Source organism: Phoenix dactylifera, unplaced genomic scaffold, assembly GCF_009389715.1.
Source record: "Phoenix dactylifera cultivar Barhee BC4 unplaced genomic scaffold, palm_55x_up_171113_PBpolish2nd_filt_p 001013F, whole genome shotgun sequence".
Lineage (NCBI taxonomy): Eukaryota > Viridiplantae > Streptophyta > Magnoliopsida > Arecales > Arecaceae > Phoenix > Phoenix dactylifera.
The window spans coordinates 113,438-124,413 of NW_024068367.1; the positions used below are offsets into that span (position 1 = coordinate 113,438).

The window sequence follows — 10,976 nt, forward strand, 5'->3', positions numbered from 1 at the left end:
CTCTTGCTAAATTATTTATTATAGTTTATTCTTGTAGGATTGATTGATTAATAGTGGGTAATCAACCAAGAAAAACTAGCACTGACATGAGCAACGAGAAATATATATATATATATATATATATATTGGTAGGAGCAATAAGAAATGCTTTTCCAACACAAGAATCTCATATAAAAAAAAATCACGAATTGTAGCATGTCAAGCCACTTACTTTTAGGGTTTAGGATTTAGGATTTAGGATTTAGGATTTAGGATTTAGGGTTTAGGGTTTTTGGGTTTAGGGTTTAGGGTTTAGGGGTTTAGGGTTAGGGTTTTAGATTTTAGGTTTTAGGATTTAGGGTTTAGGGTTTTAGGGTTTAGAGTTTAGGGTTTAGGGTTTAGGGTTTAGGGTTTAGGGTTTAGGGTTTAGGTTTTAGAGTTTCAAATTTTAGGGTATAAGGTTTTAGGGTATAAGGGTTTTAGGGTATAGAGTTTTAGAGTTTTAGGGTTTTAGGGTTTAGGGTTTAGGGTTTAGGGTTTTGGGGGTTTAGGGTTAGGGTTTTGGGGGTTAGAATTTTTGAGTTTTAGGATTTGGGGGTTTAGGGTTTTAGGGTTTGGAAGTTTAAGGATTAGGGTTTAGGGGTTAGGGTTTAGGATTTAGGATTTAGGCTTTGGGGTTTAGAGTTTTTGGGGTTTGGGGTTTTGGAGGTTTTGAGGGTTTAGAGATTTGGGATTTTAGAGGTTTGGGGTTTAGGAGTTTTAGATTTAGGGTTTCAGGTTTAAGGTTTTAGAGTTTATAATTTTTGGGTTTAGGGTTTTAGGATTTAGGATTTGGGGATTTTAGGGTTTAGGGTTTAGGGGTTTAGGGGTTTAGAGGTTTAGAGGTTTAGGGTTTAGGGGTTAGGGTTTTAGGTTCAAGATCTTAGGGTTTAGGGTCTTAGGGTTTAGGGTCTTAGGGTTTAGGGTTTTAGGGTTTTAGGATTTTAGAATTTTAGGGTTTTTGGTTTTAGGGTTTTTGAATTTTGGATTTTGGGTTTTAGGGTTTTAGGTTTTAGAGTTTTAGGATTTAGGATTTAGGGTTTAGGGTTTATAGTTTAGGGTTTAGGGTTTAGAGTTTTAGGATTTAGGGTTTAGGGTTTAGGGTTTAGGATTTAGGGTTTTAGTGTTTTAAGGTTTAAGGTTTTAGAGTTTATGGTTTAGGGTTTAGGGTTTTAGGGTTTAGGGTTTTAGAGTTTATGGTTTAGGGTTTAAGGTTTTAGGGTTTAGGGTTTTAGAGTTTATGGTTTAGGGTTTAGGGTTTTAGGGTTTAGGGGTTTGGGGTTTAGGGTTTAGGGTTTAGGGTTTAGGGTTTTAGGGTTTATGGTTTTGGGGTTTAGGGTTTAGGGTTTAGGGTTTAGGGCATTAGGGTTTGGGATTTTAGGGTTTAGTGTTTTACGGTTTGGAATTTTAGGGTTTGGGGTTTAAAGGTTTCTTTGTTTAGGGGTTTAGGGTTTAGCGATTTAGGTTTAGAAGTTTAGGAATTTAGGGTTTAGGGTTTAAGGCTTTAGGATTTACGGTTTTCAGATTTCGAGGTTCGGGTTTCGGGCTTCAGGTTCATAGCTTCGGGTTTTGGGTTTCGAATTTCAGGTTTAAGCTTTGACAAGGGCAAACAATAATAACCACAGCATGGTATTTACTTAAATTAAGTTTGCAGTCTGTTTTTTTGAAGTGTGAATGGACTTATTGTAACATGTTCGATGGAACTATAAAAGATATATAAAATTTAAATACAAGTGTCTAGATGAAGTGCACTGACATCCTCAAATATGAAAAGTTTTAGTATCTTTTACATTCGGTATAATCATCTACGGAATGTAAGTGAGGATAAAGTCGATGAATTGGTAGTTTAGTAGCGCTTGCAACTTCATAGCAGGGCAAATAATGCTTGAATTATAACAATGAAGCACATGTAGGCAAATTGTCTCAGGGGTAGAGGGCATTGGCATTCTTGCAAAAGGTTCATGTAATTCTTGCCAGCTTTGCCATCCTAGATTTTTCTATTTTCAAAAATTGGAAGTTTGAGGTTGCCGGTCGCTTGTCCATAACCATGCAAGTTGTCACCCTTATGTGTAATGCATTTGTTAATCAAGTATTGGAGGAGGCTTAGACTAACCTGGTGTTTCTTCCATTGAACAAGATGCAGCATTTTTAACTGGAGCTATGATTTCTAAAGATGCAACCTTCTTCCATCAACATCTCAGTTGGGCTCTTGCTGATATAATCTGCCACTGGATGATTAAGGCTGTTGGATGGAATGAAGCACTAGGCCAGCATGATCATCAAGTGACTGTGGTGAAAGGACAACAAGAGAGGTAAATGGATTTGCCACCTGCACCTTCTACACCTGTCTTGCAGCAAGTCCTAAGTGACCGCTGGGTGAAAGCAATATTTTATAAGGTGCTGCACTATGTAAGAAGAGATCCCATATTGATGCTCAGGTTGTGTTGGAGTTTCTTCACAATCTTTGTGATAGCTGCAGAACTTGCATTGCATCGTTTTCTTGTCTACTGCTTAAGGGCACTCTACCTCTGTATCATTTGTACCGAGGCATGTTGCTGTCATGTAGTAAGCTATTGGGAAAATAGAGGAAATCCGACTCTTAGTGATTACAAAAATGAAAGATATCTCTCTATGCACCTTAATTGTATGGACAACCATAGGTAGAAGATCAAGCCCTCTCATATAGATAGAAGGTGCTAATTTTTTTATCCGATATGATTGAAAGATTAAAGGGAGCTGTAAATCTGGCTGACAAAATAATTTGAACGGATATTTGTTGATCTACTCCCTGACATCATGTTAACCCATGTGGGACTTGCATTCGAAGTTTTGAAGCTGAGGCAGGCGGCAGTATTGGCTGTTATCATACCTGCAGGATCATGATTAGGCGTCCAGTGTTTATAGAGCAAAGGCAGAGGAAATAGATACTTCTATTGCATTTTTTACAATCCTAATAGTATTATCAAGCCACTGAGGTGGTAGCCCAATGGAAGCGTAGCCTTACTTCAAACCAAGTGGTTCCGAGTTCGAAACGTACTCACACGTGGTATTCGTGTCGGAGCCCAGAGGGGTAATCGAGCCAGGCCCACGGATGGGGAGGGTATGAGTAAAACCGGCCGGGGTGCCCAACACATGGTCATTTCTGCCCGAATCGAACATTCTCTGGTGGGGTAGGGGCCCAGTGGGGGCTGCTACGCGGGGGTGGGCTTGTCCCTTCCTCCCCCCTTCCCCTTTTTTTACCAAAAACAAAAAAATAGTATCATCAATGATTTTGTCCAATTGCCTTGCCAGCCTTGTCAAAGGTGGGGAACCAATCCAAAGAAATTATGATGGTTCTTTGATGTACTATTTCGGCATATAAGACGAAACCATATAAGAAGAAAAACTCTTTCCTCTGAAGATTTGAGTTTTATAATATCCCCACTATTAAATTTCAAAATTTTAAACTTAAGCTTGGATAAATTAGGGAAGCCATGTGGAGAAATCTCGACAAATCGGATTATGAATGGAGAAATAGAATGCAGAAATCTCCGATGAACCAGGATATGAACTTAGTGTTTAATACCAACTCTCAAAAGTTTATCTTTAATTTACTTCACTTATATTAAATTCTAATGCATACCCTACAACTTTTGAAATTTTTTTTTAATTATGCAGGCTATATAATTATTTCTAATTTATCATTATGTTTGTAAAATTATATTTTTAAGTTATCTTATCCATCCATGTCATAATATTTTATTGCAGGTTCTAGGTTGAATCCAAATCTTACTTTTTGCACGCACCAAACTAGATCTCACTGGCCACCAAGGTGGTAGCCTAGTGGTACTGAGCAGAAATTCTAACCTTAAGGTCCCAAGTTCGAATCGCTGCGGCGACGATTAAATTGTGGACCGGAGCTCACTATTTTGGCCACTGCTTGGATTTGAGGTATAGGACCGCTCTTGAATCGCTAGTAGCCGGGGTGGTGCCGGGTGTGACGTACTCACACTTGGGACTCGAGCCAGAGCCCAGAGGGATAGCTGAGCCAGGCCCATAGATGGGGAGGGTATGAGTAAAACCGGTCGGGGTGCCCAACACACGGCCATTTCTGTCCGCATCGAACATTCTCCTGGTGGGGCGGGGGTCCAGTGGGGACTGCTACGCGGGGGTGGGCTTGTCTCTTCCTCCCTCCTACCCCTTTTCATTAGTCGGAAAAAAAAGAAAAAAACTAGATCTCACCGCGCCGAGTCTTTTATTTTTTTTTTTTTGGGTGCAAGAAAGAGTCTTTTATTTTCATCCATCCCTCCGTCTCCAACTCGCCCTCCGACATTCAAAAACCAAAGAACCCTGGATCGAGAGGGCCGCCGCACCATCAGCCTCATCCCCCAGACGAGTCCCACGCCAAGGCCCATGCCGCCTCCGGCGCTCTCTCAGGCCCTAGCAGCGGCCTCGCCGCCGGCCACGACATCCCCCCGCCCCCCTCGTCCAGGCCTATCCAGTTCTCGTCGGCCCCTCGTGCGGCAGCTATCTGCCGGGTAAGAGACATCATGATATTTTAATCTGAGTAGATGAGATATATGACCTGAACTTAGTGAACTATTTCTTTCTGGAATCTTTGGATTGTCAAGATATTTTGATTTTTAGCACCTCGTTCTCGGCCTTTTATATTCTGTCCGGTATAAAGTCTCAGAAGAATCCCCTCCCACTCTCTTTCTCTCTCTCTTCGATGGAGAAGCGGAGGAGGCCGAGAACGATCCTCGCTTCTCCGACGACCGAAGAAACCCTCGTCAACGTCTCGGAGGTCTAAGCGGGGATCTTTCATTCTACTGGACTTCGATTAGGATCTTGAATTCTGGTGCATTTCTTCTCGCTTTTGCTTTATGATATGGTGTTTGATGTTTTGATCAATGTTCTTGTATTGATTGATATAAGAATTCGTTGATTCTTTGATTAGATTAGGGCAACTGGACTTGGAGTTCTTGGGTCGGATCTTTCCACTGTTCTGGATGATTCTTGATGAGTTTTTTGAGATTTTTTCTCCAGATTATGATGAATGGGAGATGTCCTTGTCTAGAATCCTTGTCGATGAATCTTGGTATAAAGTGCTGCTAGTGTTCTGCGAAGTGATCAGAACTCATGTGTCGCGGCTCGGGATTTACTTTGTCGTTCTTTATTTGATTATCGGATTTCCTTTGATGTTTTTAGAAAAAATGTTCTTGAACTAATAATAAACTTTGGAGTGTGAACCCATTCCTGAGCTGCTGGGTTTACCGGCTTTGTTGCGGTTGTGTATGATGTTTATGCGGGGATCTTGCAGAGCTGATGTTTTTATCTAAGTAGATGAAATATATGAGCTGAAGTTAGTGAACTATTTCTTTCTGGAATCTTGGATTATGACAACTCTTTGGTTAATCGTCAACTGATCTATATTGTCAGCTAGCGGAGAACCAAAGGCAGTTATACTTGCAGTAAAGATGATCTGATTAGTAAGTAGAAGCAGCTTGGTGTTACAGCACAATTTATTAATGTATTAAGTTAATTGCTATTTTATTTATATATGTTAGCCTCAGGGTTGAATAGTTGAAATTTAACTCGCTTTTCGATGTATGCTCATATCTAAGGATGCTGACTCTGTGGCCTTGTGTAGTTGGAGGGGCAGAGAATCGGATATCTAAGTGTAGTAACTACAAGAGTTAAAGAGGATGTTTAGAATTTTGTTGCTGAATGCCAAGAGGCTCACTGGAGAAACTATTGCTATAATTGTCAGAGATAGAAAGAGGTTGGCTTCAGAAAAGAAGTACCAGTAATAAGGTGCTATGATGCAGTTGATTGCACATCAAGTGCTGGGATCTTTATTTGTTAAAGATTTATTTGAATTATTTGCTACTTTTGTTATTTGAATCAAAGTTTCTTAAAGACTGGGGAGTTGTGGAATATAGATGGTGTTTAAGTTCCAAATAAATTTCTTAAAAATTATAATTAACAATCTAAGTTTTTTAATCTTTTTAGGTCTCTTCTCTAAAGTTGAACTGGGGGAAGTTCATGTGAACCAATACAAATTTTAGTGGTGCCAAATTTTTGGTGATTGCAGCCAGTAGCCGATAAAAGGTGCTAGAAAATGGGAATTGAAACTTACCAATGATGTTTTGAATTATCGATACTTCTAGAATCATGGATAGTCTAATAGATTGCTGGTTATGCTCCAATGAACTATTGATTTGATTATTGGTGTTCTGCCAAAGTAAGAACCTCTCATTATTTATATACATGTGAAGAAACCTTAGCAATGGGGAGAGATGATTCTATTTACTAATTACTAGTACAGTGTCGTGAATCCTTTGTATGATAAGAAGTATGAAAATGATCATGACTAGTGATATCATGTTGGCCCATGTGAAGTTTTTTGGTGTATCATTGATATAATCCTAGCTCTTTGATGTAGCCTTGAGCACCTGTGTGGAACTCGTAAACATGGCTATTGGTATGACACTTTAGTACGTGTTCTTCGGAAGAATGTATATGTCTGTATTTGGTCCTAATGACAAAAAGAATTTGGGTATAAGGGTCTGCTAGTGTTCTACAAAGTGATCAGAACTCATGTGATGTGGCTTTAAATTTTCTTTTTGATGTTTTTTATTTACAACTTTTTTTATGTCTTTTGGAGAAAAATTTGTCCTTGGACAAATTATGAAGTTACGAGTAGGAACCTATCTTCGAGTTGCTGGGTTTGCTGCTGAACTGCTTGGCTAAGGGAGAAGCAAAAACAGTTAGTGAATTTTTTTATGTTTGCTTTTTGGCTTGTTGCCATTCTCTAATTAGTTTAAAGGGTATAAAGATATTCAAATATAACCTAATTTCTAAGTTTTTTCATGTGCTGTATACTTCAGGTGTGTTATCCTCATGGACGAATAATCAGGATTTAGGGTCATTCAACTCCTCTTCTGCGTATGTCATGATCGCCTCTATGGATCAGCATTTTGCAGTCTTGCAAAGGAATCAAAGAGTTGTAATTATAGTTTCAGAGCATCGGATATATACATGTAGCCATCATAGGAATTAAATGGGATGTTTACAGTGGAACGACTTTAGGTTGTTGATATGAAAAGGCTCATGTGAGAAATTATAGCTATGAATAATGAGAGATGTAAGAGGTAAAATTCAGATAAGAAGGCGCAACAATTCATTTCATTATAATTCACATGAGATTTAGATGATTCATTAATTTAATTTATTTGATTTACTTAGTATTTTACCTTTGTCATTTGATCTTGAGTTGCTTAAAGGCTTCGGAGTTATAGAATGTAAGCGGTGTTGAAGGTCCAGATGAATTTATAAGAAATTCTTATCAATATTCTAATCCAATTAGATCCTGCATTAGGCGTCAAACTGAATGAAGTTTATTTGAACCAATACAAATTTCAAATGTGCCAAAGCATTGGTGATTTCCTTCACTAGTCCTGGAGAGGTGGCGCTAAAGATTGTTTTTTTTTGCTTCGGCGAACTTATAATGTAACTGTTGGTGTGGCACAAAACCAGCAATTCCAAAATTATTCATTCAGGTGTTGTGCAGGAACCTTGATAACAAGAAGCTATGATTCTAATTACCAACATTGGTTTTACATCATGAGTCCTTTCTACAATAAACCTTTGGTTAAAGTTAGTCTTTCTATGGTCTACAATAAACCTTTGGTTAAAGTTAGTCTTTCTATGGTCTACAATAAACCGAGTTTGAGGTTCGTGGTTCGGGGTTCGGGGTTCGGGGTTCCGGATCCGAGGTTCCGGGTCCGGGGTTTCGGGTCTGGGGTTCGGGGTTCCGGGTTCGGGGTTCCTGGTTTAGGGTTTAGGGTCCGGGGTTTCGGATTTGGGGTTCGGAGCTCGGGGTTCGGGGTTCCGGGTTCGGGGTTCGAGGTTCGGGGTTCCGGGTCCGAAGGTTTATTGTAGAAAGACTAACTTTAACCAAAGGTTTATTGTAGACCATAGAAAGACTAACTTTAACCAAAGATGTATTGTAGAAAGGACTCATGATGTAAAACCAATGTTGGTAATTAGAATCATAGCTTCTTGTTATCAAGGTTCCTGCACAACACCTGAATGAATAATTTTAGAATTGCTGGTTTTGTGCCACACCAACAGTTACATTATAAGTTCGCCGAAGCAAAAAAAAACAATCTTTAGCGCCACCTCTCCAGGACTAGTGAAGGAAATCACCAATGCTTTGGCACATTTGAAATTTGTATTGGTTCAGATAAACTTCATTCAGTTTGACGCCTAATGCAGGATCTAATTGGATTAGAATATTGATAAGAATTTCTTATAAATTCATCTGGACCTTCAACACCGCTTACATTCTATAACTCCGAAGCCTTTAAGCAACTCAAGATCAAATGACAAAGGTAAAATACTAAGTAAATCAAATAAATTAAATTAATGAATCATCTAAATCTCATGTGAATTATAATGAAATGAATTGTTGCGCCTTCTTATCTGAATTTTACCTCTTACATCTCTCATTATTCATAGCTATAATTTCTCACATGAGCCTTTTCATATCAACAACCTAAAGTCGTTCCACTGTAAACATCCCATTTAATTCCTATGATGGCTACATGTATATATCCGATGCTCTGAAACTATAATTACAACTCTTTGATTCCTTTGCAAGACTGCAAAATGCTGATCCATAGAGGCGATCATGACATACGCAGAAGAGGAGTTGAATGACCCTAAATCCTGATTATTCGTCCATGAGGATAACACACCTGAAGTATACAGCACATGAAATAACTTAGAAATTGGTTATATTTGGATATTTTTATACCCCTTAGAAGAATAACTGTTTTTGCTTCTCCACTAACCTACAAGCATAGTTCCCTCGGTGATCCAATAAAGAACTCTACCTTTAAAAAGATACAACTAATTAGAGAATGGCAACAAGCCAAAAAGCAAACATAAAAAAATTCACTAACTGTTTTTGCTTCTCCCTTAGCCAAGCAGTTCAGCAGCAAACCCAGCAACTCGAAGATAGGTTCCTACTCGTAACTTCATAATTTGTCCAAGGACAAACTTTTCTCCAAAAGACATAAAAAAAGTTGTAAATAAAAAACATCAAAAAGAAAATTTAAAGCCACATCACATGAGTTCTGATCACTTTGTAGAACACTAGCAGACCCTTATACCCAAATTCTTTTTGTCATTAGGACCAAATACAGACATATACATTCTTCCGAAGAACACGTACTAAAGTGTCATACCAATAGCCATGTTTACGAGTTCCACACAGGTGCTCAAGGCTACATCAAAGAGCTAGGATTATATCAATGATACACCAAAAAACTTCACACGGGCCAACATGATATCACTAGTCATGATCATTTTCATACTTCTTATCATACAAAGGATTCACGACACTGTACTAGTAATTAGTAAATAGAATCATCTCTCCCCATTGCTAAGGTTTCTTCACATGTATATAAATAATGAGAGGTTCTTACTTTGGCAGAACACCAATAATCAAATCAATAGTTCATTGGAGCATAACCAGCAATCTATTAGACTATCCATGATTCTAGAAGTATCGATAATTCAAAACATCATTGGTAAGTTTCAATTCCCATTTTCTGGCACCTTTTATCGGCTACTGGCTGCAATCACCAAAAATTTGGCACCACTAAAATTTGTATTGGTTCACATGAACTTCCCCCATTTCAACTTTAGAGAAGAGACCTAAAAAGATTAAAAAACTTAGATTGTTAATTATAATTTTTAAGAAATTTATTTGGAACTTAAACACCATCTATATTCCACAACTCCCCAGTCTTTAAGAAACTTTGATTCAAATAACAAAAGTAGCAAATAATTCAAATAAATCTTTAACAAATAAAGATCCCAGCACTTGATGTGCAATCAACTGCATCATAGCACCTTATTACTGGTACTTCTTTTCTGAAGCCAACCTCTTATTATCTCTGACAATTATAGCAATAGTTTCTCCAGTGAGCCTCTTGGCATTCAGCAACAAAATTCTAAACATCCTCTTTAACTCTTGTAGTTACTACACTTAGATATCCGATTCTCTGCCCCTCCAACTACACAAGGCCACAGAGTCAGCATCCTTAGATATGAGCATACATCGAAAAGCAAGTTAAATTTCAACTATTCAACCCTGAGGCTAACATATCATAAATAAAATAGCAATTAACTTAATACATTAATAAATTGTGCTGTAACACCAAGCTGCTTCTACTTACTAATCAGATCATCTTTACTGCAAGTATAACTGCCTTTGGTTCTCCGCTAGCTGACAATATAGATCAGTTGACGATTAACCAAAGAGTTGTCATAATCCAAGATTCCAGAAAGAAATAGTTCACTAACTTCAGCTCATATATTTCATCTACTTAGATAAAAACATCAGCTCTGCAAGATCCCCGCATAAACATCATACACAACCGCAACAAAGCCGGTAAACCCAGCAGCTCAGGAATGGGTTCACACTCCAAAGTTTATTATTAGTTCAAGAACATTTTTTTCTAAAAACATCAAAGGAAATCCGATAATCAAATAAAGAACGACAAAGTAAATCCCGAGCCGCGACACATGAGTTCTGATCACTTCGCAGAACACTAGCAGCACTTTATACCAAGATTCATCGACAAGGATTCTAGACAAGGACATCTCCCATTCATCATAATCTGGAGAAAAAATCTCAAAAAACTCATCAAGAATCATCCAGAACAGTGGAAAGATCCGACCCAAGAACTCCAAGTCCAGTTGCCCTAATCTAATCAAAGAATCAACGAATTCTTATATCAATCAATACAAGAACATTGATCAAAACATCAAACACCATATCATAAAGCAAAAGCGAGAAGAAATGCACCAGAATTCAAGATCCTAATCGAAGTCCAGTAGAATGAAAGATCCCCGCTTAGACCTCCGAGACGTTGACGAGGGTTTCTTCGGTCGTCGGAGAAGCG

General features: G+C 38.3%; 2 long non-coding RNA genes across 2 annotated transcripts; one reads left to right on the forward strand and one right to left on the reverse strand.

The window, feature by feature from the left end:
- Nucleotides 1–5,044: 5,044 nt before the first annotated feature.
- On the reverse strand, nucleotides 5,045–7,756 carry LOC120107777. Its single transcript, XR_005509420.1, has 2 exons — nucleotides 6,280–7,756; nucleotides 5,045–6,249 (listed from the first exon to the last, which is right to left on the reverse strand). It is a non-coding gene; the product is annotated as an uncharacterized LOC120107777 (long non-coding RNA).
- A 124-nt stretch (nucleotides 7,757–7,880) lies between these two features.
- LOC120107778 lies at nucleotides 7,881–10,690 on the forward strand. Its single transcript, XR_005509421.1, has 2 exons — nucleotides 7,881–9,453; nucleotides 9,484–10,690. It is a non-coding gene; the product is annotated as an uncharacterized LOC120107778 (long non-coding RNA).
- The last annotated feature ends 286 nt before the right edge of the window (nucleotides 10,691–10,976 follow it).